The sequence below is a fragment of the Trachypithecus francoisi genome, unplaced genomic scaffold, assembly GCF_009764315.1.
Source record: "Trachypithecus francoisi isolate TF-2019V2 unplaced genomic scaffold, Tfra_2.0 Lachesis_group0, whole genome shotgun sequence".
Taxonomy (NCBI): domain Eukaryota; kingdom Metazoa; phylum Chordata; class Mammalia; order Primates; family Cercopithecidae; genus Trachypithecus; species Trachypithecus francoisi.
In genome coordinates, this window is record NW_022681453.1 from 152,614,265 (window position 1) to 152,623,055 (window position 8,791).

At 43.9% G+C, this 8,791-nt stretch overlaps 1 protein-coding gene across 1 annotated transcript in view; it reads right to left on the minus strand.

Annotated features, from left to right (window-relative positions):
* The window catches only part of ZBTB38 (zinc finger and BTB domain containing 38), a 157,750-nt gene that overhangs the window by 15,186 nt on the left and 133,773 nt on the right, over window positions 1-8,791 (minus strand). The window lies entirely within an intron of this gene.

Consider the following 8,791-nt stretch of genomic DNA (forward strand, 5'->3'; position numbering starts at 1 on the left):
ACACAGTTATAATAACAATAACACTAAATGTGGGAAACATTTCATGAGCGTGTGTGATATGAAAAACATTTTCACCTGGGAAAGGGCTAAGCCCAGAAAGAACCATAAAGAGGTTTCCCAGGCTTCTTCCCCCAGGGTAGGGGGAAGAATTCTGTTTTACTCCGAGGGAACATAAAAGGGATTTTGTGAATTCTTTAAACCCAGATTCATGGAAATTTGTTTTTCTTAGGACTGAACACTAGATGTCTCAGTTACATTGAGTCTGCAATGAGAAATGCAGACATTTACAAAACAGATTGACAAAGAAATGTAAGCTGTGCAATCTTGTCTATGATGTAGCTTTTTATTTGGGGTATTAGACTTTAATTTTAATTACACTTCCTTTGAAACCAGACAATAGATACTCATTACCTTTAAAGTCCCTAACTAAAAACTCATTGAAATGTCAGAAATGTCCTGTAATTTCCTGGATGAGGAAATAGAAAGTTATTCGGAGAGTTGTTAAAAGCTGTAGATGCAAGTGGCGTTAGAAATCAGGTTAGAATCCAGAAATGGTCAGTTCTTTACACTGTCCTCTAGAAAGCAGCCATTTCCATTAATTTACAAGAAAAACTTTGTTAATATAAAAATAGAAAGTGCACCAGATGAAACAGATGTATTTAACAGAAGAGCGGCGTGGAGAGAAAAGCACTGGAACCCCAAAAATGATTTTTAATCCAGAAATCACTGTTTTTATGCTCCATGATGCCAGGCAAGTGCCCTCCATCTGGGTCTTGTTTTCCTCAACCTCTCTGGGGAGTTCAGCATTCTCCTCCCAGAGGAAGAGCTCAAGAATCAATGGAATTCTTATGGTGATGTGGTTTGACTCTGTGTCCACACCCAAATCTCCTCTTGAATTGTAGTTCCCATAATCCTCACATGTTGTGGGAGGGACCTGATGGGAGGTAATGGAATCATGGGGGCGGTTAACCCCATGCTGTTCTCATGGCAGTAAGTTCTCACATGATCTGATGGTTTTATAAGAGGCTGTTCCTCTGCTTTGCTCTGCACTTCTTCCTGCTGCCATGTGAAGAAGGACATGCTTGCTTCCCCTTTTGCCATGACTAAGTTTTCTAAGGCCTTCCCAGCCCTGTGGAACTGTGAGTCAATTAAAACTCTTTCCTTTATAAATTACCCAATCTTGGGCAGTTCTTTATAGCAGCATGAGAACACACTAGTATATATAGCTACCACACAACTTGCAATTTTTTGGTAAAGAGAAGTAAACTAAGTACATATCTATTAAACTATAAAATGTTAATGTGCCTCTGAAATGATCTCAGGTGCCTCTTGTGGTACACATACCCTGGTCTTAGGGGTCTTAGGGGAAATGGCTCCCTCTACTGCAGCCAATGCAGAGTCACAGAAAAAGGACGAAAGTAGAAGTAGAATAAGGAAGAAGGTGGAAAAGAGGCCAGGAGAGCATGTGATAGCAATGATGACCCCAAGCACACCTGTTTTTTACCAAGTTGGTCCCATGAGCTCCTCCCAACCATGAGAGGGAGGGGAAAGACTGGCACCCTGTGGAACCAGAGCAAGCCCTAAGGGTGGGTTAATCACTGCAGGTATAACTCACTCTGGCCCTGCCCACTTCCCCACACTCACACTCAGACCCTGATCTCTCTCTCTCTCTCTGTCCCGGCATTCAGGGATAGCCTTGGTCTTGCCTCTATAACTATAGAGAAAGGATAGAAATAAAAGACCAATTGTTAGTATATGAACCTCTTAGGTGACATTTTTGGTACTTCCTGGAAAATCACCCTTTCCCCTCACCTCCGGTCCTTCCAGGGTCATTGCCCACCCCCGCACTCCTCCTCACAGTGCAATTTATCCAGGCTCACGTGGGTGTGCTCTCGAGGTGGAGTTAGCAAGGGAAGCTGAAGGTTAGTCGATTCTGTTCCCAGACTGCAGAGTTTCATTGAGAAGGAACAAACGATGACTGTTCTGGAAGGCCACACAATGAACTGCTTTCTCCTAAAGCCATGCCCTTTAGCCAGGAAGAGGCCAAGCACACTTATCAAGTCTCTGCATTTGCTGCAGCGAATCTGTGGTAAACAGAGCGAAAAGGCCCACATTGTCACGGAGGGCCTTCAGAAACCAGTTTATTTAGTTAGTTAGTTAGTTATTTTGGAGATGGAGTCTTACTCTGTTGCCCAGGCTGGAGTGAAGTGGCGTGATCCCAGCTCACTGTAAACTCCACCTACTAGATTCAAGCGATTTTCCTGCCTCAGCCTCCCAAGTAGCTGGGATTACAGGCCCCCACCACCACACCCAGCTAATTTTGTATTTTTAGTAGAGACAGGGTTTCACCATGTTAGCCAGGCTGGTCTTGAACTCCCAACCTCAGGTGATCTGCCCAACTCGGCCTCCCAAAGTGCTGGGATTACAGGTATGAACTGCCATGCCTGGCCCCATAAGCCAGTTTTTTACAAAGAGCCCTTGGTTGCCTGATCAAGGCCTATGATCCAATTTTACTGTGGCAATTGATTATTTAAAGTTAAAAGGTAATTTATTTAGTTGGGTTTTGATTGGCCTGGATAATTGCCAAGGACTGCCACTGCGGCCATGCTATGGTGAACATGTTTGTTGTTTACCCATAACTCATGTCTTCTCTGTCCATACTCATGGAGCCTCGATTCTGTATAGCTATTCAGTAACCATGCCACCACTGTCAATGGAGAACCCTCATAGGAGCCATCCCTTTCCTCTTTGCTACGGATTGGGCTATTGTGAAATGCTGAGGGTCTGTAAGGAAGGGAGAGGGTCCTGTCATGCTGCCCTTTCTCCTTGCTTTTGGACTCGTGTAAGGGCCAGATGCTTCCATTGGCTTTGGCCTTCTTCTGGCCATGAGGGTAGATATTACAAACAGAGTTGACAGGTGTGAATAAAGGCCCGAGTCCTTGTTGACATGGCTGCGCTTTGGAATTGCTTCCTTTGGAACACCTTGTTAAGGAGGTTTTTCTGTGGATTGCAGACCACAGCATCCTAACTGACACAGATACTTCTTCCCAGCCGACCTAATATAATCAGCCACAAAACAAAACCTTCAGCAAATAGTTGATACCAATACTCTGGTTCTGTTATGGCTTCAGACAAGATGCTGAACTCCAGAGGATTTCTGATTTCTTTTGATTGTGTCATTACACTACAGAGGAACTGGAAATTGATTTGAACAATCAGCATCAGGCTGGATGGCCAGGGAATCCCCTTTTCTGTCAAGACCACCGTCCTTTAACCTCAGAACCCACTTCCTTTTTTATTTAGTTCTTTTTCTGTCCCTGAAGGATTTGGAACAGAAATCCATCCATCCATCCATCCATATCTATTAAACCCCCTCCATGTGAGCATTTACCAGTGTGGGGGTGATGGGATCTCTGTGTGCACTGTGATGACTGGCAGTGCTGTGGACCACGGACTGTGGACTGTTTGGTTCACGTCCTTCTTCCAAAGCTAGGCTCTTTTTGAGGTAGCATCAGAGGCAGTTCTGGAGAACTCAGCCTAACAAAGATTTATCCAGTGCCAATTATGCCAGGACCACTGTGTTAGGGGTGGGGTAAAAGATACCGCAATCGTGATACAGGATCTATTGCATCAAAACATGCAGAATGAATTTTGCTGGCTTAGAACAAAGTTTCTAAGAGCAGACTTAGGAAATGCTGTCTCAGTAACATTCACTTGACAAATGAGGACACAGATCCATAGAACTTGTCACTCGTTTTACATATGTTAAAATTCATTAAGCTGCATGCAAGATTTGCATACGGTACTGTGGGCATGTCTTACTTTAACAACAACAACAACAACAACAAAAAACCCAAAAAGAACAAAAGAAAAAATGTCCTCAATATCTTTACCATCACTAAAAGGAAGGAATAAAGGCACTTCTTTGAATAAAGGGAGTATCTGTGATATTTTACACATTTTAAATTCACAATAGTGGGAATGGTCCAATTAATTTGTATTTATCATTCCTCTTCTGCTAGAATCTCTTCTAAATCTTCAGTTTCAACTTCATTTCCAATTAGATGCTGTTAAGTCTGTGTTGTTTGTTGCGGACAACATGTAATAGGACAGTTATTACCTCTGTGTTAATCTTAGACTCAGATTTGTGCCTTGCAATTGCTAGGTCACAGTCACAAAGATACAGAATGGCCTAGATATTTGCATGGGAACAAGCATATCACATGTCCATTGCCCAAAGGCTGTAAGGTTCAATGACCTGGCTGCTCAATTACCTGGTGCTTGGGTGGGGGACAGGCCATACATCCTAATGGCTACTGTAGTTGGTATTTTCACCTGGCCTCTGAGTCCAGCAGCCTCTTGGCCTGGGCCAGTATGTGAGGCAGATGGCATCATGTGGCAATGCAATGGCCTGTAGGTGCCCAACTGCTTCCTCCCACATTTTACAGTTTCTTCTCCTCCACCTTTAATTGGTGGATGAGCCCTGGTGACATGTCTTTGCTTTGGTGGTGGCCATTGAGAGGGCTGGCAAGTCAGTCCATTATACATAGGTCCTGTCTGTGGCTAGCTCTTGGGCCACAAGTGGCTCATAGATGCCTCTCATTTATGGGAGCTCAAAAGGTGGATCTCGTGGAAGTAGAGAGTAGAATGATGACTACCAGTGGCTGGGAAGCAGGGGTGAACAGGGAGGCTGAATAATGGGTACAAAGATACAGTTAGAAGGAGTAAGTTCTAGTGTTTCATAGCACAGTAGGGTGACTATCGTTAACAATAATTCATTGTGTATTTTAAAATAGCTAGAAGATTTGAAATGTTCCCAACATCAAGAAATGATAAATATTTGAGGTGCCATATCATGGAATAATTTCCTTCTCTATGAGGGTCTTGTTGTGTGCGTGGCGTGTGTGTATGTGCATGCGCATGCACACGGGCTTGCGTCCTGAGGTGGGAGTCTACTCTTAGTCATCCAGGTGAGAAGCAGGTGGATTAAGTTTATGATTGGGCTAAACATGGAAAAATACAATCCAAGGTGAAAGCAGAACCCGCTGTTCTCGTGTGTTCTTATTCTGAGTAGTAATGTTAAACACCCTTAGGTTTGGGATATCAAAGCCTATTACTGAGAAAAAAACTGCTAATGGCCCGCGCACACTTGATTAGTGCAACACTGCCATTTATCTCCTTCACTGAGCTAAGCAGTCATGAGGTTAAGAAGAGGGCAGGGGAGAGGCGGGCACAGCCTTGTGAGGAGGCTGTCCTGACGCTGACTCCCAGCTGGTACGGCAGTGACCTCTGCTGGCAGGAGTTTCCTCTCCAGTGTACACAGAGAGTAGGAGTTCCCTCAGAGTCTGTGTGGTTCAGCAGTGGTCTTCAGAGAGATGCCCCAAGACTGATGCTCAAGGAAAGGGCCGACTGGGCTTTCCTGTTAAAACTGTCACTAGGGGCTGGGGTTACCCTAGTGAGTCAGGAGTTGAGACAGATCATTACCCTAGCTTCAGCGGACTTTCTTTCAAACACATATGGCTTCTTTACGTTATTCATTTTCAGATCGAAACATATTTCTTTAAAAATATGTTCTCAAAAAGAACAAAACAAGTGTTGGTGGGCGCAGTGGCTCAAACCTGTAATCCCAACACTTTAGGAGGCCAAGATGGGTGGGTCGCTTGAGCCCAGGAGTTCAAGATCAGCCTGGGCAACATGGCAAGACGCCGTCTCTACAAAACATTAAAAATTTAGCTGGGTATGGTGGCACGTGCCTGTAATCCCAGCTACTCAGGAGGCTGGGGTGGGAGGATAGCTTGAGCCCAGGCGTTCAAGGCTGCAGTGAGCTGAGATCGCACCACTGCACTCCAGCCTGGGTGACAGAGTGATACCCTGTCTGAAAACAAAAACAAAAACAAGTGTTATCCAAACAAGTCCATGACATTACTTGAGAATAACACATTTACAATCTGACAAGGTGATATGAAAACATTCTCAAAACTTTTGTGTGTATGTGTAGGGGACAGGAGCAGAAGCATCCTTTACAAATACATGAATCCTACTCCTCAATTCAGCACGCCACATCTCACCCACAAATAAGTGTGAAATGCTGTTGTTGGACAAGACCTGGGCAGAACTTTTTCTGACCTATCCTGACATTATCTATAATGGAATAGTCCGGGCTAGAGAGCTACACAGCCAAGTTGAAGCCATCGTGACGGCTTTGAGGGTCCCTCATGCAGAGTTACTAAGCAGCTCTTGTCCACAAAGCTCTTGTCCCCATGGGACCACGTGGTGGCACTTGACGGCCGTTCCCAGCCCACCCATCTCCGATCACCGTGTTTGTCCTTGGCGTGGGGCTCCTGCAGCCGTCTTCTACGATAGAGCTCTGTCCCTTTCGCCAGAGCTCATCCGATCATGGGGGAACCAGTCTCTTTAGTGGGGGTGGGGAAGGAGGGCTGTGGATTCCCTTGCCTAGGAGGTCCTGTAGGGCTGGCTAGCATCTTCCATCCGCAGGCAGGGAGAGGCAAAGAAGGCTGATGATTAGCACAGACAGAAATGAAGAAAGGTGACACAGGGGGACACAGATGACAAGAGGTGGAGACAGGGAAGTTTTCTGCTTCCTGTTTCCTACTTTTCCCTGTCCTCCCTTAGCTTCTATCTTTTTTCCTTCCAACATCACATTTTGCTTAAGCAACTAAAGATCCCTAAGACATGAACTTCTGTTCAGTTTGCATTTAATACACAGCAGAAGAATTCCGAAAAGTTGTACTTGAGAGCTGAGAATTTGAATTCTCTTCATTCCAACTACCAAGAACCCTCAGAATACTGTATGGCCTCTGTTCATCATATTTTCTGGTTAAATAAGAGTTAAGCAGACAACTTTTTTCTCTTTGTTTATATCTCTATTATAAAAATATGTCTAAAATGTAAACACAAAAGCAAAAGATTGGAAACAAATGCCAGCCAGTTATTAGATGATGGGTTAAATATTCATACAATGTCCCATGATTTGAGGGAGCCTAAACAAATTCATACAATGGAATACTATGCAGTCACTAAAAGAATAAGACAGATCCATATGTCCCAGCATAGAAGGTTTTCCATTATCTATTGTTAAATAAATGAAATAAGGTAGAGTGGCATGTGTAGTGTGCTCTCATTTATATACAACAAGAAAAAGGAAAAAAAATTGTGAGTTTAAATGCACACACACACACACATACATACATGCGCTTAGATATGTACGGGATATCTATGGAAGGACACCCAACATCTGGTAACAGTGTATACTTTTAGGGAGAAACCTGGGGGCAGAGAGGGAGGGAGACCTATTTTTCTCTGTGTACCCTTGTGCAGTATTTGAAAATTATTTTTTCTGTTTACATGTATTAGCTTTTTAAATACATACATAATACATAAGTACACACAAATGCGTTATCCCTCTTTCTACTATAATTACAGAGTAGTCATTTCTCTTAATCATATCAGTTCCTGGAACTTGGGGTAGGCAGATCTTCATACATGTCCACAATGGTTGGGTCACCTATTCTAACATGTTTGCTTTCATGCATAAAAGCCATTGGGTGGCCAGGTAAAGGCAGGAAGAAGTGAAGTCTGGTGTTCCAGGAACCACACAAAGTGAGGGCAGAAGGGAAACGTGGAGGGTATAGTCTGAGTACCAGTAGGTTGATGTCTGAGGTTGAGGAACTGCCAGTCAGTAAAGTGGGGCTATCATTCCTGTGTGGATTATCATCACTCAGAGCAGTGGAGTCCTTGGACTTGGGCCTTCACTTGCTGCATTGATTAAATGGTGAAAACAAGACCTTCTTTCCAGGTTCTTCTGAATAAAGATGAAAGTATGTGCCTGGCTCAGTTAGTCTTAGCTGGATGCAGAGTGTTTTCTGGTCATTTTGATAAATTTTTCTTTAATGTGTCCTGAAAGGAGGCACGTACCCTATGTTAGTAGAGTTTCTGAGTGTCAACTCTGATGTTAGATGTCCCAGATGTGGATTCAGACTCTGCTCTTGAGAGGTTATTATTAGAAATATCTCTGCTCTCTTTCAAGACTTTTTTTTTTTATTTTAAGAGTTCGCTTTCACTCGTTTTGGAGAACTCGATTCCCCTCAGCCTGGATATCTCTGTCTTGCAACTGGAGAGAACTAGTCTGAGACTGAAGCTAATGCAGAGGAAAGTAAGAGAGAAAAGGGACAGAGAGTGAGGGTTGAGAGAGATCTCATTTTGCTAGAGCCCTTGAATTCAGCTTTGCTTCAAGTCAGCTACATCCTCCCCATATAATGAACAACTGGGTTTCTATCTCTGGCAGTAGAGAAGGTCCTGACTTAGTTTCCTCATTCTTGTGTTGAGATGTAAAAAAACACGTGCTAGAAACCAGCTTATATGCCTCCCTCCCAGTCCCATCAGGTGGCCACTGATCACCTGATCCTGATTTCAGATATGGTCTGAAGGTGGGGCTGATGAATAAGAGGGTGAGGGGTTGCTTCTAAAGGAAATTCAGGTGCCTTCACCCATAAATGCAGAAAAGGACTCAGCAGGAAAACCCATAGCTTTCCTCCACACTGGGCAGGGTGTAGTGGAAGACTTGTACTCACTGTTTTTTAGGGTGGACGCTATCAAAAATTCTGAGAGGCAAATGCTTGTGTGGGCAGCTGGAAGCGATATGGTGAGCTCGGTTTCCAAGGAAGTTTTTCAGGACATGAGAGAAGTAGGAGTGTCTGGGAAATCACTGAAGGATTTTAGTACGGCTCTGGAGATTGGGGCCCAAGGCTCTTCCTTCCATTTTCTCAGGCCA